The following is a 25,592-nucleotide window of genomic DNA, read 5'->3' on the forward strand; positions in this document are numbered from 1 at the left end:
GTGGCACAGTGGAAACAAATCCGACTAGCACCCATGAGGGTGTGGGTTAGATCCCTGGTCTCACTCAGTGGGTTTGGGATCCTGCATTGCCGTGGCTGAGGCATAGGCCGGCAGCTGCAGCTCCGATTTTACTCCTAGCCTGGGTATCTCCATATGCTGCAGGTGTGGCCCTAAAAGAAAAAAAAAAAAAAGAAAGAAACGAACAAAAATACATAGTGTGAGAAAGCTGAACACTGAACTATGTATTTTATTATTCTAATCAGAGAGACAGAGGAAGGAAGGGGGGCCAGGAGAGAGAGAGAGAGAGAAACTGGAAAGAAAATACAAAATGTTAAAAGTAGTTCCATCTGTATTTCAAGATTATGGGTGATTCATATCTTAGTTTTTTCCCAAAAAACCTATAAAGACCATTTATCACATTAATAATGAGGAAGGAAGACTATTTCTTTTTTCTTCCTTTTTTTTTATTTTTTTATTTTGTCTTTTTAGGGCTGCACCTGCGGCATATGGAGGTTCCCAGGCCAGGGACTGAACTGGAACTGTAGCCGCTGGCCTACGCCACGGCCACAGCCATGCCAGATCTGAGCCTCGTCTGTGATCTACACCACAGCTCACGGCAATGCCGGATCCTTAACCCACTAAGTGAGGCCAGGGATCTAACATGCATCCTCATGGATGCTAATCAGATTCATTTCTGCTGAGGCACAATGGGAACTCAGAGGAAGACTGTTCCTAAAAAAAAAAAATTTTGATTTAGCATTATGGAACCAAACCAGTTAATTTTATTTTTTTTTATTTTTTATTTTTTTTTTTTGTTGTTGTTGTTGCTATTTCTTGGTTCTTGGGCCGCTCCCGCGGCATATGGAGGTTCCCAGGCTAGGGGTTGAATCGGAGCTGTAGCCACCGGCCTACGCCAGAGCCACAACAACGCGGGATCCGAGCCACGTCTGCAACCTACACCACAGCTCACGGCAACGCCAGATCGTTAACCCACTGAGCAAGGGCAGGGACCGAACCCGCAACCTCATGGTTCCTAGTCGGATTCGTTAACCACTGCGCCACGACGGGAACTCCCAAACCAGTTAATTTTAAATGCCATCTGAGAAGTTTAGGACCTCCTATAAGTCTACTTATCAGATTTTTGTATTGATATGGAATATGAATTCAAAGGCCTACATTCAACAAATATTTATTTTGTGCCTCTATGAACCAGACACCAAATTAGATTCTCAGACAGGTATAAAAGAGTGGTCCCACTTGGTGATGTAACAATTCCCTGAAAATCAGGTGGAAAAGGACACTTTCATAAATTGCACCGAGCTTCTGAAATTGTGGTTTTTCCTTCAAACATGTCCAAGTGCTTATTATTAGTGGGACGTGAAGGAAATGTAGGAAGTGGAGGAAAAAGCCAAGTGTAGGTGTTTGTGGCAGGACTAGGAATAATGAGCTATGAAATGTGGGACAATAAAAATATGGGAGCAGCCTGGCCAGGGTATTAGAGAGTGGAAAATAAATTTTAAATCTCCTACTATCCTTCTCTTTATTTTGGAGGGAAAGCAGCTTTAGTTTCTTCTTTTCTTAATAAAAGTTGCATCGCTGTTCTAATTGCACTTAGTTAAGCCATATTTCTAATGCTGAGAATGTGGAAAAATGCACCAGAGCTTGCTGGGTCTCCACTTCTAATTCATGCAAGCAGCTCTTAAACGGGTAAGAAATGATGATTGAATATTGTGAACCAGCACAATAGTTAATCTCGTATGAATAGGCAGTAGGAGGGCAATGTGTTTGTCTTGGATTCGTTAGAAAGGTTTTCATGATCAAACACTGAACGAGGATTTTCCCCATTTTCTGCCCCGCTGACAATGCATCACTGATACTTTGACTTAATGAGGTTCTCGGATTTAATAAAATAGAAAAAGGCAGTGAGCCATTTCCCAAAATGACTTGAAAGAAATTATTTGGCAAAAAATAATTGAGATTCGGAGATTATTGGTACAAAGAACTCTATCAATTTCTTCCACGAGACTATGCTCACTTGCTCTATGTTTTCTGCTGATTTTAGAATTTACCCCATTTGCTGCCCTGGTACAGTGATTCCCCTTAATAGAGACCATTCTTCATAAACTATGAGGTGCTAAGGAATTCATCAAAATTTTCCGTGGGTGAGTAGTAAATGGAGAGTTTGTACAATCCTTAGTAATGATAACTTCGTGAAGTTGGCTGAGTTTACACAGTGTTTTCATAGACTGTTAACTCATTCAATTCTCATTCTCATCCTATGAGTTGGGGACTATTAGCCCAGCTTTATGGCTGAGAAAAGTGAGGCTCAGAATAGTTAGGTGAGTTGCCCAAGGTCTCAGAGTGAGTAAATGCTAGAGTTCAGAACCAGGTCAGATGCTTGATCTAGTCTACCAGAACCACGACATTAATTTACTTATTGTTAAAGTATAGTTGATTTACAGGGTTGTGCCAATCTCTGCTGAACAGCAAAGTGACGCAGTCATACATATATATACATTCTTTTTCTCATATTATCTTCTATCACGTTCTATCACAAGTGATTGGACATAGTTCCCTGTGCTATACAGCAGGACCTCATTGCTTATCCATTCTAAATGTAACAGTTTACACCTGCTAACCCCAAACTCCCCATCCATCCCACTCCGTCCCCCCTCCCTCTTGGCAACTGCAAGTCTGTTCTCTGTGTCTGTGAGTCTGATTCTGTTTTGTAGATAGTGAACCACCCCATTTAAGGAGCAGAAAGGAACATTCAGATCTGAGGTCTGCAGATCTGAGACCCTGCCTCTTGTAAGCAGATGACATGAGGTACTCAATTGACCTCTCTGAACCACAGTTTTCTCATTTGAAAAACAGGGATAATCATGCCAGTTATCAATTTACTATTATCTCTCAGCTCCAAATCCACGCTTCACTGCCAGGCTTTGTGATACCGCAGCTTACTTACTGGAAGATGACACTGCTGTCTGGCCACTTTGGGCTTCTTATGCCACAGAATCAATAAGCAGATAAAAATGTTACTCTAGTGACCAGAATGATTGATCCTAATCACCCAGGGGAAATTGAGTTGCTGCTCTACAGTAGGATTCTCTGGAGTTCCTTTTAGTACTTTCATGCCACTAGCAAAGGTTCATAGAAAACTATAGAAGCAAAAAACCAAAAAAGCAGGATGATGGAGGACCCAGATCCTTGGGGAATGAAGGTTTGGGTCATTTCACCAGATAAAGAACCTTGACCATCTGAGGTTCTGCCTGCAGCGTAAAGTAAATACAGGATGGGCTATGGGAGAAAGGAGTCATAGGTGATCAACTACAGCCTCATTACAGAAATAAGGGCTATAGGAGCTGTGCATATTTTCTCTTTGCTTGTTATATGGATAGACTTACTTGTATGACAAACACGTTCTCTCTCTTTCCCGTTATTATCTTATATATACGTTGTTAGAGGCTGATTTTAATCTGTAGGCCACAAATATTCACTGGAACTGTCACTGATCTTGAAAGTTATTAACATAACTGATGATGGATAGAATGACTCTTGGGACTATGCCTCCTCATTTTGAGAAAAGGATGAGCACTTCCTCACTTTTACAAAAGAAAGCTGTCTTGTTGGGCGGGAACATGAAGGAGTTTTGTTTTCATATAGGAGTTCAAATGTCTGTGAAAGGGTGCACACGGGAGGGAGGAAGCCAAAGGGATGGACTGTGCCAGCTGTCTCTGTAGTGCTTCTCAGTTCACTTTGTTGCCCTGCTTAGTGATGCTGGAGCTGGACCTATAAATACTTCTTTGCTAGCTTGCACAGTGGAAACCATTGTCAGTGGAGCGTGCTACAGGGACAGTGAAGGTGCGTCCTTTCCTGGTTCCATTATTAATTAGTCTTTTCTTTTTGTTCCTATGGTGTGGCTGCAAATGGCATGCATATAGAACCACCAGGGCCACTCCTACCCCTGCAAGCTTGCTGGCATCTTGGTGAGAGGCCCATGGTTCCTGGCTCACCAGCCTTAGTCCACCAGCTGGTAACCAGCTCTGGGGCAACTCAGCAAACTTCTCCGCCTTCCAGGGGGCCACAGGTGCTCACCCCACGCTACACTCTCCCAATGAGATGTGAATCGAAGTTTGTTCTTTTCCTGGGAACTCTCCCTTACTCCTAGGTTATTCTTTTATCTTCTCCCAGTTACTAGTTACCTATAACATTCAATAATTCTTGATGTTATATTTTTTCTTGTTAAAATTTGTGATGATATTTCTATCTCCTGACTGGACCCTGATGGCTACAATAATGATATCAGTTTGGAGTGTTTCACAGGGTTATTATGGTGCTCAGATAAGCTAATGTACATGAAAGCACTTTGAAATTTGTGAAGAGTTTGGTAAACTGTTACCTTAATGTCCTCTCAGTGCATCATCCTTCTGAGAGCCAGACCTTTTTGGTCCTCTCATACAATGAGTCTGGGTTTGGCCATAAGTTTTACCTTAGGCTCATGAGCGCTATCTTGTGGACCCCAAGAGCAGGCAATGTAGCTAAGTCTCAAGAACTGTATCTAAGAATTAGAAAGTCAAAAAAAAAACCTTTCTTTTCTCTTTCTCTCTCTTTCTCCTCTTCCCACAATTACACAGTCTTTTATGTTTGTTTGTTTTCTCTCTCTCTCTCTATTTTTGTCTTTTTATGGCCACACCTGTGACATACGTAGGTTCCCAGGCTAGGGGTCTAACTGGAGCTGTAGATGCCAGCCTAGGCCAGAGCCACAGCAATGCAGGATCCGAGCCATGTCTGCAACCTATACCACAGCTCACAGCAACACCAGATCCTTGACCCACTGAGCAAGGCCAGCAATTGAACCTGCATCCTCATCGATGCTAGTCGGGTTTGTTAACCAGTGAGCCACAACGGGGAACTCACTATCTTGCTTTTCATTGATCGTTCATTTTTAACTCTCTCATTTCTTTCTTTGGGGAACTCATTTTACGTAGTTTCATTTGGGGCTGAGTCATCTTTCGACAGAGGTAGGCACACCTCCTAGACTAGCCAATCAGAATGTGGCATCTCCCTGGCCACAGTGATTGGATCCAGCTTGGTCATGTGATCCAAGTTAGGCATCAGAGTCCTCCTCAACTTTGTGCCACAATTATCCTGAGTTCTCCTTCCTTAGGGAATTTCTAAGTTAATGTATCTTGGAGCCCTGGGGCTATTGTGGGACCTGTGGAAGAAACCTTGTTTGAGAGATGAGGAGAAGAAAACAGCCTGATGACATAATCTGAGTTCTCAGAGCCACTATTACCATAAGCCTTGAGCCTTTTACTTGAGCCCAGGATTTTAAGATTGGAAAAACTACTCAGAATTTACCTAACTACTCAGCTGCCCTAATGTTCTAGTGTTTCTCTTGGGAGCCAAATCTCCAAAGGGAGGAGAAGTTATAAGGAATGATTATGGAGGAGTTGATCTTATCTCTTCCAAAAAAAAAAAAAAGTAAAAATATTTATTTGAAGGGATCTTATTAAAAAGGACTCTAATCGCAAGTCCCTTTCACATTTCAATGACAACAGTTTTCTATTGATGCTATAAACAAACTACAACAGACTTAGTAGCTTGAAACAATACAAACGGAACTTCTTACAGTTCTGGAGGCTGGCAGTTCCCAGGGGTCAGCAGGGCTGCATTCCTCCTAGAGGCGTTAGGGGAGAATCTGCTTCCTTGCTTTTTCCAGTCACTAAACACTACAGATATTTGTTGGCTCATGACCCCTTTCCAGAAACATCATCACTCCAACCTCTGCTGTCATCACCCTGTCACCTTTTAGAATGGTGGCTTTCCTCTTTATAAGGACCTTTGTAATTACATTGGTCCCACCCAGATAATCCTCTATTATCTCCTCATCTCAAACTCCTTATCTTAATCACCTCTGCAAAATCACTCTGCCATGGAAAGTAGCAGATTCATAGATTCCAGGGTTTAGGACATGGGCATTTTTAGGGAGGCTATTATTTAGCCTGCCATTGAACCAGTGTATTCATTCATTAAAACAAACAAAAAGCAAACCTGTGTTGCCCAAATAATATTATAAAACAAGAATGAGAATTTTGAACTGCCATTAAAGAAAATGTTTGTCTCCTAAGCAAACTATCTCTACTTAAGATGTTTATCATTCTGTTTTATCTTGGGTGAAGAACACCGGGGTTTCAAGAACCCTTGCTTGCTCTGCAGAAATGATACTGCTCATACTTTTCTTAAAATACATGCATTTTAATTTTTATGCTGCCTACTGGGCAGTGTGGAAAAGTTAAACAAAGACAAGAAAAAGACAGGATAGAAAGGTTTGGGAAAGATGCAGAATAGAAGGTAGACAAAAATTCCAGAGCAGCTTCCTGGCACCACTTCAGGAAGGGAGGGAAAGAGAAAGAATGAAGGAAGTGAAGCCTACCAAAAATATTTACCATTCTCATTAAATGGAACTCAAATGAGAGGAAGGTATAACTCTGACTCAGAGGACACTGAAGGCCAGGGAAAGCTTCTCTCATTTGACCATATTTCAGAACAATACAAAGCATGTGAGTGTCTCTTAGAGTAAATGGCAGAAGGGATTGATTTTTAAATTACTTTTAAATCATAAAATCCCACAATTGTAAAGCATTTGGGGCAGTCATCTGGCAGCATACCAGGAACATTGTTGGAGAAAAAAATCCAGGAAGACATTTAATGAGAAGCACTAATAAATGCATGTCTCCGTTGTATTGAAGTTGTCAATTCTCCCTGGTAATTGAGTTTTCATCCTAGAAAGAATTATTTATGAAAGGTGAGCATCTGAACAGTCTGACCTGAAAGCCTAGCAGAAAATATGACTTTTTATTAGTTTCACAAAATCATACAAAAGAGATGCCTGGCTGAGAGTGGGCTAAAAGATTTTCCACAACTTTGATTATAATCTTTAAAAAGTACCAATTTATTTCTCTAAGCAGGTTGTATTTCTCTCAAAAGGTAGAGTCTTAAATTCAATATAGTTTCCACATTTATGTCAGTGTTCTTTCTTCCCTAATGGAGATTGAAAATTCTGGATGAATTATCTGAAAATCAATTTGTCTAATTCCAGTTTACAGAAATTCCATTCACTCAATGACGATTTGCCAAATGAACAAGTCTCCAAATTTATTGGATTTACTGATTTATCAAAAAATTTGTTTTAAAAAATGATTTCAACATGATTTCTGACTTTTCAAATATCAAAGAGTATTCCAACCAGATGAGAAGTAGATTATACAATCCTGCCATGTATTAAATGCTAAAATTTCTACTTCTAGACAGGTGAAATTTTATACATAGACCCCAGCACTTTGCAGAAAGACTCAGTGTGAAAAAGGGAAACAATTCAACTAAGTGGAAAGAATGCGTAAAAGGGATCAGCATAACATATTATAGGATTAATATTTCAAATTTGGGTTATCTTAACCATAAACATGACATTGTAAAGGAAGAATTTTTTAAAAGGTTCAAAAATCCTTAAAAGGCTAAGCCAAGAAATGAACAGAAAGTGACAAGAATGATCACATCACATAATCAAGTCGAGCTACAAATAGCTAAAAATAACAAACACTGATTTGTTCCTTGGAAAAATGAAGAAAGTATCTGAAAAGTGCTAAAGTATCAGCAAACCAGAAAATTATACTTTTAAAATGAATTAGAAATCAGGGTAAACATAAAAATTCCAAGTAAAAAGTTAAGGTGTCAGTTACAGCTGATTTTTGATATAAAATATATTCATAGGAGACTAAACCACTCTTAATTCAGAGCGGTTGGCTGGCTGATCTTTCCTTAATGTCCTGTTATGGAGACAAAACAGAATCGGTCAACCAAAAGTTCATAGGAATCTTCAAACGCTGTTAAAACTGGGGCACTCGAGATGTAGCAAAACTGGTAAAATCCAATATGTATTATTCTAAATAATCATTATAATGATAACAAATGATTATAAAAGCAAGGTTTTGCAATGGGTAAACTAATTGAACAGGTCACCTTTCAGTTGGACCACATGACTCACATGACTGAAATTTCCAATGGCTCCTAATTGTCTTAAAAAAATTAAAACTCTTAACTTTAGTTTACCAGGTCTTCTGCCATAAACATCCTGCCTACTTCTCTATTCCCATCTAAACTTTTATCAGGCATGCTGGCTTCTTTTTGTTCCAAAATTCCATTTCTGCTCTTTCTGGCTTCAGGACCTTTGCTGGGGTTTTTTGACCATGCTACAGCATGCAGAAGTTACCTGGCCAGGGATCAAACCACAACAGCAACCAAAGCCAAGCCAGGGCAGCAACCCAAGCCAAAGCAGTGGAAATGCTGGATCCTTAACTGCTGAGTCACCAGAGAACTCCCAGGGTTTTTTTGTTGTTGTTATTTGGGGGCTTTGGGGGCACTTGATTGATTGATTGAAGAATAGCTGATCTATAATGTGTTAATTTCTGCTGTATAGCAAAGTGATTCCGTTATACATATATATATACACATATATACAAATACACACACACACACACACACACACACATATATATATATACACACACATATATATATATACACACACATATATATATTCTTTTCCATTATATTTTATCATGGGTTATTGAATAGAGTTCCCTGTGCTATACAGTGAGACCTTGCAGCTTATCCATTTTATATATAATAGTTTGCATCTGCTAGTCCCAAACTCCCAATCTATCCCTTCTCCCTTGGCAACCACAAATCTGTCACAATCTTTGCTCTTGATAGTTCCTCTGCCTGGAAGACTCTTCTTTCACTTCTCATGACTGTCTCCTTCTCTTGTCTTTGCTTGCTTACTAGCCACCTTCCTTTCTAGAATATAAGCTCTATGAGAATTAAAGTTCTACTTTATTTTCCTTTAAGTGCTGCACCTGCAGCATATGGAAGTTTCCAGGCTACGGATCAAATTGGAGCTGTAGCTGAGGCTTACGCCACAGCCACGGCAATGCTAGATCTGAGCCACATCTGTGACCTACGCTGCAGCTTGCAACAATGCTGATACTTAACCCACTGAGTGAGGCCAGGGGTTGAACCCACGTCCTCATGGATAATATTCAGATTCTTAACAGATGAGCCACAACAGGAACTCCTAAAGTTATACTTTAAACAAAGTATCTTTTTCTGACACACAGCATGTATAATGTAAATATTTGTTGAATAAATCACAGGATAAATAAATTTATCTTTGCAAGCAGATCTCCTTCTCATTTAAAAAAGATCACCTGATTGGCTCTTTTAGCAATGTGAAAATAAAGCAAAGAAAACTTCTTTCGGAATGAAGATTTCTGAAACAATGCATTTCTTGCCAGTCATACTTACCGCACGTCCAAATGAATGGAAAGCTCCCTTTCCACTTGAAGAACATTTTCCCAACTAATGAGAAAGTCCTTGACCCCAGAATGTACTGATTGCGGGGATATGGAAGAATCTAAAAGGCTATCCCTGAAGAGACCATGTAAGAATGACTCATCTTGTCACTGAAGACACATCCGTGAAAATGTAGGTGCCTGGATTAGCATAAATCGACCAACGGCTCACAAAAGAATTGTGTCTGCTTGTGTACATCAATACCTTCTTTGGGAGGCTTGGTTCCAAAGCATGCTTTAAAGACAACAATATTAATTTCTGAAATTGCTTCAGAGAAAGAGATGAAAGAGTTCCATTACTTTTGCAACCTGTGTGACCCAGGCAACCTCTGTGACTTTTCACTTCCCACTGAACCCTCGTTATTGAAAAAAAAAAAAAAAAAAAAAGCTAATCAGAAGTCAGAGGAGGTTAAAGTTCCCCCAAAGACAGACTTTTAAACAGAAAATTGGGGCAAGTTTTCCAAGCTTGATGATACAAAGAGTTTTGATAGCTATTAAGGTGACCTCAAGTTCACCTTCAAGCGAAATTTTGAGGAAACTGGTATAAGCCTCAATCTATTTTTATTCAATGAACTGAAAGAAAAAGGGATAAAACCTAGACATTGTCTTGCCTGTCCTGGGAAAATCAATAAGGACGCTGCTCTTTTTCAAAGGCTTTTGTGGACCGAGTGATCCTCCAATCTGGGTTCCGAATTCAAAATTTATATACATCTAATTATTGTAAATCTCACTGAGAAGCGCTAGTTCCAAATAAAAGACTCAGTGAAAATGCATGTGGAAAGCTGACTAAAAATTATCATACATATTATCATCAACTATTCAAATATTTATCTTTTCTGGGGACTCTGCCCACAGGGATTGGTAATGAGATATTGAGCCTCTTGTCATTAATATTCTGTCTCAAATTGAGCTCAGCTTTACAAGGGAAAAAAACCCAAAACCACATTGTTGTCATCTCCGTTTTCACTGGCTGCTCTCTGTAAGGAGACAGGAGGATATGTCAGAATTGGCTCTGGGGGGGAAATGGCAATGGAAATGACCCTCATTTCCTCAGGGTCTCCCTTGTATCTCCTACACTCCTGAGCGTTTGCAGTTTACTGTTCTAACCAGGAAGTAAGCCCCTTTGCGGACACCTCTATCTTCCTTCCCTTCCTCCTTCCATCAGAATATGCTCTCTCTGCTCTTTTTTGTTTGCTGTTTGGTTTGTTTTCTTAAAATTGTTTATGTGCAATAGGAGAAACGAAAGCCTAGCAAGTACCAGGCCACCTCTTAGCATCACCACGACTTACCTCACGATACTAGGCTGCTTGGATGTCAGGAGCTCCTACCTAGGTATCTAGCTAGCTCACAGCTACAGCTATCACCTATTTATCTACTGTCTCATCTATACGTGTATATATACAATCTTAGCTATTATATGTATGTATATGCATATAATGTTATACATATACACATATGTGGGTATGTGTGTTTTGGGTATCTACCTATATATATGATATAGACATGACATATGTTGTATATATAAATATGACACAGATATATAATAGGTAGGCAGATAAACAGATAGATACTAAGTATTGGTGATTCCTAACTGGAGGTGATTCTGCCCCCTACTCTCCCACTGGCCAGGGATGTTGCTAAATATCCTACAAAGCACAAAATAAATCTATACAACAAAGAGTTGTCTGATCCAAAAAATATCAATCTCTGTTATTTTTAAAGCAGAGAAACTGAAGAGAAAAATACTCTTTAGGAGTTCTCTCATGGCTCAGGTGGTTAGGGACCCAGCAATGTTACTGCTACGACTCCGTTTACATCTGTGGTGCAGGTTCAATTCCTGGCCCAGGAACTTCTGCATGCCATGGGCATGGTCAAAAAAAAAAAAAAAAAAATTCTCTTTAGTGTGGCTGTCACTATGTCCCTCAAAACCTTGGAAATGAATTTGCCTCCTCAGAGTTAAACTATAAATGAATTCCTAAGGCTGCCAAGAGGAATTCCTAATGGTTCAGAGCAGAGATGACTAAGTACCTTAACGGAACCAAATGTTTCCCAAGGCAGTAAGAATGGACATTAATCAGATTGAAAACAGTAATATGTATCTAAATAATGAGGACAGGGGAGGGTTCGGTCAGCCAAGGAGGCAGAAATCACTTGTCAGAGACAAGACTAGCAGCGCCCATCTAAGCACTGATCACAGATGGGGGCAGGGGGGCTTCTAACTGACTTCTTACTGTGGTCCTGTGCAGGTGCCACCAGATGTCCAGACCTTAAAACCTGTGTCCCACCCTCACACCTCCAGCTTACTCCATTCTTTCCAAACAAGTGTCTGATAACTTGTATCTCCATGTGACTTGCCTCCATGGGAAAAAATGCATTGATCAGGCTGGCAGAAACATTCAATATGTCTAATGATTATTTTTCCTATTAAAAGTTATCAGCAGGTACCCTGATTGTATGACAGTGTGGGGTGAGCTATAAGGGAGATCACCTCTGGAATCCCATGAAGTTTCTGAGGATACCAGGCTAGTACAGAAGGAATGTCCCAGCAAGACCAGTCCATGTAGTCACATGGTCTGTAATTAAAGGAAATCCAGATTACACACTGTTATGTGTTGAACTACGTCCCCTCAAAAAAGGTACATTGAAGCCCTAGCCCCAAAGTATCTCAAAATGTGATCTAATTTGGAAAGAGGGTCATTGCGGATGTAATTCGTGAAATTAAAGTGAGGAAATACTGGAATACGGCTGGCCTTTAATCCAACATGACCGGAGTCAAAATTAGAGTGATGCTGTCACAAACTAGCAGACACGTGGGGCTATGGGAAGCTGAGGAAGCAAGGAAGGGGTCACCCCAAGAGACTTTGGAGGGAACAGGCCCTTGATTTCAGACTTCTAGGCTTCCAAACTATGAGAAAATTAGTTTCTTTTGTGTAAGGCCACCCAGTTTGCAGTCACCTGTTTGGGCCGCCCTAGGAAATAATACACACATTTGAGAAGGGAAAGCACCCAGTGGCTTCACAAGTCCCCAGTGCATGAAATAACATGTTCCAGGGAGGAAACTTCCAAGAGGAAGTTTGAGATGGAGAATTTGGTCAAGTCCCCTCTTGAATGTAAAAATCTCAAAGCATGGAACTCACCTGGGCTTACATTTACCATGGGAGAAGGGACCATGAATGGGAACTTTAAAAAGTCCTTAGTATCTGTCTATTTTCCCTTTGTGATTAGCAGTAAAATCCTTAAGAGCTACAGAATTAGTAAGAAAAGTAGTAGGAGGGGCTGGGGAGAGTTAGGTAACTGAAGACTATTGCACGCCGCAGCCTAGGTTGGGGAGAAGAATTCCAGAGGAAAGAGATCATGGAGTTAAGAAGAGAAAACTGAGTACGGGTCCCACGGTCTTCCCCTTGACCAGATTCCTTAGAGAGGGATTCTGGAAAACCATCCAGAATCACCACTCCATTTACTTCATAGGCAGTCTTTTCTTCACATCGCAGGCCTGTAAATGATGTAACTACTCCTTCCATTTCTCAGAAATCTAGAAGTTATCGTTAATTCTTCCCTTTCCTTCGATCTCTAATCCCCACATATCAGGAAGTCCCAGAGAACTTACCTCCAGCTACATTTCCTTTACCTATCATCTGTCCCTTAACCACCATCTCCTTAATCCCACCCTGGTCTAATTTTGTAACAAAATTTTCTGGACACTGTAATGACCCTCTCCCCATTTCTATCCTTCCTTCTCTAATTCCTTCTGCACTCAACAGGGAAAGTGATCTGCTTAAAACAAAGATCTGATTATATAATTCTCCTGCTTAAAACCATTTCAGCAGAGGAAGATCCCAACTTTTTATAATGGCTTACAAAGCATGTTACCATTGAATCCTGCCTCTTTCTCCACTGTTTCTTTAGTTCTAGCTATATTGTTTTCTTCGGGTTCTCTACCTGAAACTCTTTCCCACCCCAGGGCCTTTGCACATGCAATTTGTTTTAGCTGGAATGTTCTACCCACAGGAGTATGACTAGCTACTCCCTATCCTCAATTTCGGTTTAAGTGGCTCTTTGGAGCAGCCTTTGTTGGTGATCACCCCTAGCTATTAATCTTTATCTTAGGACCTCATTTGTTCCTTCATAGTAGGTATTATAATTCGCAATTACTTTTGCTTTTTCCTCCTCTCTCTCTCTCTGTCTCTCAAAAAAATGTAAACTTGGAGTTCCTGTTGTGGCTCAGTGTGTTAAGAACCTGAGATAGTGCCCATGGGGATGCAGGTTTGATCCCTGGCCTTACTCAACAGGTTAAGGATCTGGTGGTACTGAAAGCTGCTGCATAGGTTGAAGATGTGGCTTGGATCCAGTGTTGCCAATGGTTGTGACACAGGCCAGTGGCTACAGCTCTGATTCAACCCTTAGGCCAGAAACTTCCATATGCCACAGGTGTGGCCATAAAAAGAAAAAAAAAAGTAAACTCCATATAATTAGGGATTATGATTGTTTTTCCCACCACTGTATTCCCATCACTTAGCACAGAACTATAGTAGGTGCTCAATCACTGAGGAGGGGGAGGGTCAGAACCATTTTTCTGGGAAGAGGATTTTATTTTTAATGTGCATGTGTTAATTAATTTTATGTGTCAGCTCCACTGGATCAGAGAATGCCCAGATATCTGGTTAAACATTATTTATGGGTGTGTCTATGAGGGTGTTTCTGGTCGAGATTCTTGCATCTGAATCAGTAGACTGAGTCAGGAGGAAGACCCTTCCCCATGTGGCTGGGGCATCATCCAATCTGTCAAAGACCTAAATCGAACAAAAGTAGGAGGGAAAAAAAGAGTAAAAGCAGGAGGAAGGACGAGTTTGTCCCTTTTTTCTGCTTCATTGCTTGAGCTAGAATTTCTCATCTTATTTTCTCCTACCCTCAGACTGGGATTTACATCATCAGCTCCCCTGGTTCTCAAGCCTTCAGACTCAGATTGAATTATACCTCTGGCTTTCTTGGGTCCAGCTTGCAGATGGCAGACTGTGGGACTTTTCACCCTCCATAACTGCATGAGCCAATTCCTTTTAATAAATCTCCTTTATATCCTATTGGTTCTGTTCTTGCATGAAGTGCAATTTCAGTCAGTATAATGACAGCTATATTTGCAACTCAAAATTGTGGGAAAAAATTATACCTGAATATATTCATTCATAATAGCAAAAAGTTAAATAGTCTCTTGGCTACAATGTAGAAAAGGGCATATTTACTAATAGTCACCATATGGGACTTTTAAAACTATCAAAGAAGATATATAGAAGCAAATCTCAATGTGATCTTTATTCATGATATTAATTTGTCAAATAAAAGGTCAAGCTTTGTGAGGTCTTTTTTTTTGTATTTATAGCTCGATAGAATAACAAATTTGTCTGGTTAACTACAATATTGTACATTAATCCTGATGAAATCTAAAGAGTGGACATGTTTTTTACAAAACATACAAGTGAGTTTAGAATTTTTCAAAGGATATTAGTAGCCCAAAGGCATTGCAACTGGTTTATAAGAGGGAGAGTCTCATGGCTCTTTCTTTTTTTTTTTTTTTCCTTCTTTTTCGTTTTTTATTTTTTTATTTTTAGGGCCACACTTGCAGCATATGGAAGTTACCAGGCTAGGGACTGAGTTGGAACTGCAGCTTCCAGCCTACACCATAGCCACAGCAGCACCAGATCTGAGCTGCATCTGTGACCTAAACAGCGCCTTGCAGCAATGCTGTCACCTTAACCCACTGAGCGAGGCCAGCTATCAAACCCAAATTCTCATAAATACTAGTTGGGTTCTTAATCTGCTGAGCCACAACGGGAACTCTCTGTGGCTCTTTCTAAGATGGCCTTAAAGCAATTCTCAAAGTGCGGTCTCCAGAGCAGCAGAAACATTAAATTGTCAGGCCCCATCTCATAAAAATACTTGATGGGGCAGAGGCCTAAAGTCTGGGTTTTAACATTCCCTCTAGGTCATTCTGATGCATGCTAAAATTTGAGAATCAGTGGTAAAGCATCAGTGCAGTTACCAGTTCTCTGTTTACTGAGATCTGACAAAGGAGTAAACTTCTGTTCTTGAGCAAAGAATGGGCCAGTTTCCCTGCGGATCCTGAATGAGTAAAGAGCCCCACGTGCCCTTCTTCACCTGAGCGTGCCCCACACCCACTGAGAGTGGGGAGATTCTGTATCCCTTAGACTCTGTCTTCAGCCAGGGCTTCTGTGCTTTCTTCCCAACAGGCTCTTAAGAGGATGAGAGTCAGCAGCACAGCCAGCTTGGCTTTATCCTTGCTCTGTGAATCTGCATCTCTGGGTTAAAAAGCCACTTAGAGGGAAAGTCTGCTCTTAGCACTGCCTCTGGAACTAGAAAATTCATTTGTTTGTTTTTTTTAAACTAAAGTGTAGTTGATTTACAATGTTGTGCCCATTTCTGCTGTACAGTAAAGTGACTCAGTTATACATATATATACATTCCCTTTTTATACTCTTTTCCATCATGGTCTATCCCAGGAGACTGGGTATCGTTCCCTGTGCTATACAGTAGGACCTTGTTCTTAGAAAATAAGTTCTTGGAGTTCCCCTTGTGGTGAGCAGAAATCCCTGGCCTTGCTCAGTGGGTCGGGGATTCGGCATTGCCGTGACCGGTGGCCCAGGTCGAAGATGCAGCTCGGGTTCGACCCCTGGCCTGGGAATTTCCATATGCCGTGGGCGCAGCCCTAAAAAGCAAAAAAAGAAAAAGAAAAAAGAAAAGGAAAACCAAGTTCTTAATATAACATACACCCCATACCTGTACTTGGATTAAATTGAACAAAACCACCTCTAGGGCTCCCCAGAGCTGAAACAGAGACTCGACACACTCATTACGCCTTTTAACAAGGGAGGGCACAGAGACCTAGACAGCATGTCTCTGAGGTGATACAGCTTGTGACAGACCTCAGACTAACTCCTAGGGTTTGTTCCTAAGTAGCTGCTTCTAAATCAGTACTTTTGTGGCTTTCCATTCAGTTACCCTTCCATTTCCAGACTTAACATCTCAGGGCTTACTTTCCACGTCTGTGGAGTAGGGTCTTAGGAGTAGGGCCACTGTGAATGCTCATGCATGTCCAAAAAGCTCTTGAAAAAGGATGGGGAGCAGAGCACAGCCCAAGACAAGCCCTGACCCCTGGCTTGGGGCTGCATCTGCTAGAAGAAAAGATCCTTTTCCACTTTCGGAGGTCTTGTTTGGGTCGCTTCAAATACTGATGTCTGAGCCACACCTTACACAAATGAGATCAAAACCTCTGGAAATGAGGACTCCCATTCTCATAGTATTATTTAAAGCCCATCAGGTGATTCTAATGTGCAGCCAGAGTTGAGGACCACTGTTCCAAATCATTTCCCAGCTTCTTTTACCACACCATTATTTAAGTGTCTAATCTTGACCTTGTCAACAAAGGCAAGAGTCACTAGAGATTTACTCAATAATTCAAGTTAATATAGTCTGATCATCACCACAGGAAAAAAAAGCACTGGTAGATGAAGTTAACTACTTTATACAATCCTGCCTGCCATCAAATCAATAGTGTATTTGAAATGATCCTAAAAGTAAGATCTGCTTTAAGGAGAAAGATATTTTCTGTTTCTTAGGAATGACTACTGAAAACTGAAAAATTTAGTCCCTTGTTTTGCAGAGTAATGAGATTTTTTGGGTAGATGGGATCAAGTTCTCCTTCTCCTGGGCTTTCTAGCCTTGACTCATAAGGTGGGAATTTCCAGGATCTTGGAGGTAATGGATAGAAGCTTCTTTTGCTGGCTCCTTCCTGTGGTGGGATTTCTAGAAGAACATTGAACTATTGGTACCCATCTTTTGTCAACAGGCCTGTCCACCGGCCACACACGTTCTTCATGCAGATGACAAGCCCAAGGGCAGGCCCTGCCCTACTGAGGATGTCGCTGTGTGTCTCAGGAAGGAAGAACAGCAAGTCTGATTTGGTCAAAGGGGCAAGCAGCTTGTTCTAGTCCAGCTTTACTAGCAACACATTTCGTATTTTGATCTTCATTGGACTTCTGCTGAACTCATTGACTTCTGCTGAATTCATCAACTCCGCGACTAATGAGCCCCCTTGAATCCTAACAATTTCATCTACATGATCAGAATGACCCCTTTGACTGCCTTATTTGTCGTGTTTCCAGAAGGGGGAGCTGCCGAGCACTTCCTGCAACGTTATTACTCCAGCTTGCAGTCAAACCACTTGGCTTTGGCTGAGAGAATGGATGGCTGCATTAGCAGAGGCTGGGAAGTACTGGTCCTCCTCAGTGTACTCACCAGTGTGTTAATGAAATGATGCTTATTAATTCAGTGGAATGCTGCATTTATAATGTTCTGTGATCATTCTAGACTGAACACATGAACACAGCCTGGATCATTTATAGCTCTCACAAAGTGAATTGGTTTGTTGGGGTTTTGGGGGGGTTTTCTTTGGTAGTTTTTTTGGTACTCTACCAGTAGTTAGGACTGGTAGAGTCAGGATTGTATGGGAGTCTTCATAACCTTTACAACCCAATTTTCATTATTATTCTTGCTCTACTGGAAAGCAAGAGTTGTTACCATTCCTAGAAAAGGGATGTGATACAGAAGTTCCAGGTTTATTTACTAGAACAACTAACCTTTTTTTTGTACTGAGATGTTTGCAATTATAAAACAAACCTTTCCTGGCCAAGTAATCTTATAATCATTGCTTCCGTGGGACTTAGATTACTCATAGCTGCCAAACTAGTAGACTAACGAAACTCTGCGTCCCAAATCAAATGAGAATTTTAGAACAATTATAGTAAACTTAGATGATCTAGGTAAAGAAATAGATCGAATTAAAGATACTGTCCAGGTTCTACAAGCCTCAAATTAATATTTAAAAATAACAATTCACTTTTCTTAAGAAACTGATGTGATTATAATGTTTCTTAATGAGAGGCTCAAGTTTGAATCTTAGATAAAGCTCAATTTTTCAAATTTTGAATTCTGAGGATTTCACTCTGGAGAAAAATTGGATGTTTTTAGCCACAATAATTGATCAAAAGAAATTTCTGGGAAGAGAATATATCATAGAAATGATGCAACCAAAGATTTAGGTAAATTAATGGGCAAAAGATTCTGTAATGTCCCCAGCCTTACACGATTAATAATTTAAAGTCAAATTTAGGGGCACTCCACCCGGAATGAATTACATTATCCAATTTCTGTTATGTTATCCTGAAGTGTGAGCAGCAAACTCATTAAAAATTAATGAGGTAATCAGACAAATTCTATGACTATGCAGTGAGCTTCTCATTAATGTTTCACTAGACAGCATTAAGAAAGACTAAATAGACTGCACTAGATTTAGAAGTAATAAATGGACTTCAAAAGCAAAGCAACTTAATGACCTTCCAGTAAACACAAAGACTTGAAACAGAAAGGATGAAGGATTTCAGAAACCTATCCACTACACTTTCTGGCTGCATCTACAATGGGAAAAGGGGAAATAGAGCGTGATCAATTACCTGCTTAATTTGATGGATCAAGAGGCCAGGTTTAAATATTACTTTGAAGCCTGAAATAACTGATTGGCCTGCCATTAACAGTTTAAAGTATCCAATTCTCCCTTCACTTGGTACTGTTTGACCAGAGCACAGTTTCTCAAGGCAGCGCAATTGACGTTTTGGCCTGGATAATGCTTTGTTGTGGGGGCTGTCCCGCGCATCACAGGATGTTTAGCATAATCCGGGCCTCTAGCCACTGGATGCCAATAACAACCTCCAGCTGTGATAACCAAAAATGTCTCCAGAGATTGCCAAATATCCCCAGAACATTTGTACTCCATGCTTGTAAAGGGAGTTATACCTGTTAGATGGAGGCTGAGAATGTTAAGAATACCAGTAGCACATTTCCAGTCAGCGGGGGGGAGGATCCACACAGCATTAAATGAAAGGATTAACTTTCAATTATTTGGTCAATTTGGATTTCGCAGACAATTAAACTAGTTAATTTGGATCAAAATTTCTTCTTTAGGATTTGACTTATTAGGACTGGCATCTACATTAACTCAATTAGTGGTCTAATGGCTAAGCGTATTTTTTATTTTGGCTTCAGGTTTCAAGCTCAGAAATACTCCAAGTGTAACCATCAGGGCTATAAGCAAATGGAGCAGCACTCATCAGCAAGATGGTATTTCTTGAGCCTTTTTAGTGAGCACAGATACACACATACCCCTCCGAGGGGTTTCTGGTTACCTGGTTACCCAATTCTGCTCTGGTATTGGCACCACCCCTCCCCCACCCCGCTCTTTCCTAACCTTGTCTTGGCTTGATTTACCAGAGAGCTTGTTAATGAAAACTATATGCGTTAGAGCCAGACAAAACTGTGTTTGAATTTTGACTCCATGATTTATCAGTCTCCTATCATGTCAAAAAATGGGATCAGTCATAACACTTCCAAGTTGTTGTGACAGTTACATAAATTGACTAGGAAGGAAATGCTTCTGCCAATAAGAGACCCAACTACAATGCTGCAGTAGTTAGGGGTGAATTTCTCATGTAGGATTCTGATGGAGGCAGCCTGTGCTGGCATGGATGCTCTAGGAAGTCACCAGGAACCAGGCCACTTCCTCTATTTCTGCACTGCAACCTTTAGTGAGTGGTTTCTCTCTCCTAGGTTAAAAGATGACTGTTGGATCTCCAGACATGATTTCTTCATTCCCAGAGGAAAAAGGAGTTTTTTTCCTTAACTTTTTTTCTTAACTTCTTCTACTCTCATTAGTCACACAGGTGTGAGAAAGACTAGGCGATGTATTTTTTTTTTTTTTTTTTTAAGGCAGGTAGAGCTGCCTCCAAGAACAAAGCAGTTTTACTGGAGAGAAATAATGAATCCTGGATAGACACTATCATACTGTGTCACTTAGAAACTCCTTCCCTGTCTCCACCAGATCATAAGAATCTAAGAATTTGTTTGATGCCAATTTTGTGATAATTGCCATCTTTCCAGATGCTTCTTTAACTACATGCTCTGCTACCAGGCACCAGTGTTTTGGGTGGAATCCAAGAAGGCTGCCACAGAAATCCATTGGCCAGAGGCTGTTCTCCAGATCACAGGTTCAGTGTTCAGAGAGGCATCCATGCTGATTCCATCTGACGACCAGTCACCTGTGGCGTGCTGGGTGAGAGTGGCTCACACACCTTGTAGAACTTGCCAGCATGCCCTACCCACCTCATCAGTCCAAAGGAATTGAACTCTCCCATATAGGTTCCTTTGTCTCTCTCTGAACCTCCAGAAACTCCTCTTTCCCCAATCCAGGATAATCCAGGTCTGAAACCCTTATCAGCTTAGGTTTTGAGAATTCAGGTCAAATGTTTCTTCTTGAAACCAAGGAATTCTAAATCTTCAACACACAGGGATGTGTTGTTTTATTTGGGGCCATACACACAATGGGGCACACAAACAACGTTAGGATTGGGGAAAAATAAAGGATACTTTTACATTGCTCTGTCAACGTCCTGTCAACGTCCTTCACAGTTTAAATGGAACATCCAATAAGAATGCATTTTCATCTATGTGGGAGAAATGCAAATTATCTTATGATTCTTTACATTTTAGAATAACTGGGATTTTTGCTTTTCCTCAATGCCATTGCAATGCTAAAAGTTTTACACTTAATGAGTACTGATAGTAACTTTCCTTTTATTTTTCTACAACTATAGAAATATAAATTTGTGCCTGTGTTGATGGTTAATGATTCATCGTCTGAACTCAGGCTTGTATTTTGCCCAGTAGAAAGAAAATGCTCTTTAAGTAATGAACAAGGTATTATGAAATTTCCCAAGTGTTCACTACTGAGAACAGTTGTAAACCACTGTACCACTGTGTTTTGTAAAACAGAGTAAGTGTGATGGACACAGAAGTTTATCTATCCCGTAGTCATTCTCCCCACTGCCTGCTTCTTTCATAGCAGAGGCCTTATCTTGTTTAATTAATTACCTTCCCACACTCAGCCCCAGGAGGGAATTGCTGATTCATCACTTTTTTTTTTTTTTTTTTTGCTTTTTTGCTTTTCTTGGCCGTGCCTATGGCATATGGAAGTGCCCAGGCTAGGGAGTCAAATTGGAGGCGCTGCTGCCAGTCTACACCCCAGTCACAGCAGCACTGGATCTGAGCCACATCTGCCACCCCAGCTCACGAGAATGCTGGATCCTTAACCTACTGAGCGAGGCCAGGGATCAAACCCACATCGTCATGGATACCAGTTGGCTTTGTCGCCACTGAGCCACAACAGGAACTCCTGATTTATCGCTTTAAACCAATTGTAATTCCATTACTAATGTTTGGTTTAGGAGTGACACCCAATGTGTCAGGCAGAGAGTTTCTTCCCTGAAGGGACCCAAATGAGAATTTACCTTTCCAATGTTCCAATGTTATAATGTGAAGGTATGATTCATCCATCTTTTGATGATAAAGATATTGCTGATCATGGAACAGAGAACAGATTTGTGGTTGCCAAGGGGAAGGGAGGAGGAAGTGGGATGGACAGGGAGTTTGGTGCTAGTAGATGCAAACTCTTACATTTAGAATGGATAAGCAATGAGGTCCTACTATAGGGAATGCTATCCAGTCTCCGGGGATAGACCATGATGAAAGATAATATGAGAAAATGAATGTATGACTGGGTCACTATGCTGTACAGCAGAAATTGACACAACACTGTAAATCAACTATACTCTAAAAATACATAATTTTTAAAAAGAAAAAAAATATATTATTGATATATTGTGAATGGCATGGCAGAAAGATGGAAGATCCCTGGGCCTTGACAACATCCTTGAACTTTGGAACCAACCTTCAACCACCCTGACCTAGTTTGTAGGATAAAACTTAATGTTTACGCCACTTATTATTAGATATTTTTATTTGTAGCCAAAAGCATCATAACTGTTAAATGACATAAGAGGCTACACTGTGAAGAATAGAGACTGCTAGTATCTGTTGTCTTTTTCTTATTAACAGAAACCCGATTATATTCTTAGCAGCACCTGAGCATACTTTGCAGTTTCTTTTGAAAATAGGGCTCAACTGAGATGTAAACAGAAACTGATGGTTGTTTCTTCTGGGACTGCTTCCTAAAGGGCACTAACTCAGCCAAGATGCTCTTTCTTTTCCCTTCCCTCTTTCCTCCCTTTACTTGCCTGGAGTGTAGGAGTAAAATGTGTACTCCAATAGGCATATTTGATATTTGACTGTATTAGACTTTCAGCATGGAAGCCACTGACAAAGACGGCAGAGTAGAAAGAAAGAGGGAACTTTAGTCTCTGTCTGACCATGGAAACCACCATGCCAGCACTGGAGTATCTATCCTTGGACCTTTTTCTTGCTTAAACCACTATTATTGGGGATTACCAATGTATGCAACCAAGCCTAATTCTGACTGTTGCAGCTGCTGTAGGGCATTGCAAGTGATACTTTTTGGAAGAAATCAAGATAGGAGCAGAAGCCGTATTTCTCAGGAGACAGATTTTTTTCAAATATAAATATTTCCATTGAGTTATTCTGAAAGAGCAAAGAGCTGCTCAAAGTGTATTTAATAATTCTATTTCACACTTTTTACACAATCATCCTAAAAAAATTACTATCTTTTGAAGCTCATTGAGAAAGCTTCAGAAATCATTATAATTTGTTACTATGTTTCTGTGACTGCCCAGGAAAGAGTCCAAAACCAGGTCACTGAATTCATTCAGTCTGCATGTATTTACTGAGTACATAAAATACTAGAGGCAGTATGTTAGGCACTCTGTGTGTGTGTGTGTGTGTGTGTGTGTGTGAAATAGAGAGATGGGGATGGGGCTAGGAATCAGAAATCTATCCTACATTTATCAAATAAAATGACTGTTTCCTGTCAGGAAACACTATGAAAAAGATAAGGCCAATTTCATAAAAAGCAAAATAAAAAAAATTGCCTATAGAAGGAAATAAGCCAAAATGTTAACAGTTTATATCTTATGAATATAGTTTTTATTTTCTTCTTTATATATTTTTTCATATTTCGTGTAAGGAATATACAGCTTTTCATCAGAAAGAAAACTTTATTAAAAATTTTTATTGTTTAAAAAAAAATATATATATATAGTTTTTACAGGCAAGGAATTTAGAGCCAAAGCCCTCTACCCATTACATCCTGGGAATTCTTGGCATTCTGCAGTTAATTTCCACAACTGCTTAAAATTCTTCAGTTGATCATAGCGGCTTTAGTTGCAGGTTTTGAACCTATTAAAAGGCAGAGCCAATGGAAGGCCAGTATTTCTTAATCAGGAATGTTTATGGCCTCTTACAAAATAAAAATTCCTAGTTCCCATTCCTAGTGATTCTGATTCACTAAGCCTGGAATAGTACCAAAACTTGTGCAACTTTACTCCCCATGTGATTCTGACGTGCACTCTGGGTTGAGAACTATTACTTCAGGTTGCTGTCAGTTATGTGAACCTTAGTATAAATGAGAATCCAAAGAAAAGTTTGCTAGGGAATGAGGGGGCATAAGAGGGTAGTAGCCCCTAAAACCCCAGGGATGTGAAGCTGTCAGCATTGGAGAGAAGCCCAAATGCCTGCAACCTCACCATTCTCCCAGGGCCTTGTATGCAGAGATTATAAAGGAATAAAATGATGACAGCAACATCTTCTCAGATCCACCTCTTAGAGTAATGACAGCAAAAACAAAAATAAACAAATGGGATTTAATTAAACTTAAAAGTTTCTGCACAGCAAAGGAAACCCTAAACAACACAAAAAGACAACCCACAGAATGGGAGAAAATCTTTGCAAATGAATCGACTAACAAGGGATTAATCTCCAAAATTTATAAACACCTTCTGCAGCTCAATACCAAAAAAACACACAACCCCATCAAAAAATGGGCAGAAGATCTAAACAGACAATTCTCCAAAGAAGACATACAGATGGCCAAAAAATATATGAAAAGATGTTCAACATCACTTATTATTAGAGAAATGAAAATCAAAACCACTCTGAGGTACCACCTTACACCAGCCAGAATGGCCATCATCAAAAAGTCTACAAACAATATGTGCTGGAGAGGGTGTGGAGAAAAAGGAACCCTAGTACACTGTTGCTGGGATTGTAAATTGGTGCAACCACTGTGGAAAGCAGTATGGAGAGTCCTCAGAAAACTAAACATAGAACTACCATTTGATCCAGCAATCCCACTCCTGGGCATCTAGCCAGAGAAAACCAGGACTCGAAAAGACACGTGTACTCCAATGTTCATTGCAGCACTATTTACAATAGCCAAAACATGGAAACAACCTAAATGTCCATCGACAGAGGAGTGGATCAAGAAGATGTGGTACATATACACAATGGAATATTACTCAGCCATTAAAAAGAACAAAATACCGGCATTGTTAGCAACATGGATGGACCTAGAAATTATCATGCTAAGTGAAGTCAGCCATTCAATGAGACACCAACATCAAATGCTATCGCTTACATGTGGAAACTGAAAAAAGGACACACTGAATTTCTTTGCAGAACAGATACTAACTCACAGACTTTGAAAAACTTATGGTTTCCAAAGGAGACAGTTTGGAGGGTGGGGGGATGTGCTGGGGGTATGGGAGGGAAATCCTATAAAATCAAATTGTGATGATCACTGTACAACTATAAATGTAATAAATTATTGAGTAACTTAAAAATAAATTAATAAAATAAAATAAAATGTATGAAAATATAATCTTTATGGTATTTTAGCCTATAGGAACAGTGAAACAGAGAGGAAGGGAGAAAGTTTGGATCTTCTGATGAATACTGTGAAATCTTCTTGACTGTGTCTCAGTTTCAAAAGCTTAAATCAGGACCAAATCCAGAGAGGATCACTGGAGCCACATCTAGAGGATGTGATCTGGGTGTCTCCAGATATCATTAAAACACTGCAGATAGTGTTAAACATAGAACATTGCTCCCTTAGGTGATTTAAGGGACCCAGCTGGGGCTCATCACAGTTGCAATACCGAGCCAAATTCTGCTCCAAGATTTTCCATACATGACTCTTGTCATGACTGGTGTGTACACATGCCAGAACAGGTCCTAACCTCCATCTTTATTTATCCCTAACAAAGGATGAAAACTATAGAGATCATTTGTCTCTCATATCTTGCTAGAATA

At 40.1% G+C, this 25,592-nt stretch overlaps 1 long non-coding RNA gene across 2 annotated transcripts in view; it reads right to left on the bottom strand.

Moving 5' to 3' along the window:
• Positions 5,538 to 25,592, bottom strand: part of LOC102160539 — a 35,553-nt gene continuing 15,498 nt past the window's right edge. For both annotated transcript variants that reach the window (XR_002338765.1, XR_307827.3), the window contains one exon: positions 5,538 to 6,785. This is a non-coding gene — a long non-coding RNA (uncharacterized LOC102160539). The remainder of the gene's footprint in view (positions 6,786 to 25,592) is intronic.

Source organism: Sus scrofa, chromosome 14 (assembly GCF_000003025.6).
Source record: "Sus scrofa isolate TJ Tabasco breed Duroc chromosome 14, Sscrofa11.1, whole genome shotgun sequence".
Lineage (NCBI taxonomy): Eukaryota > Metazoa > Chordata > Mammalia > Artiodactyla > Suidae > Sus > Sus scrofa.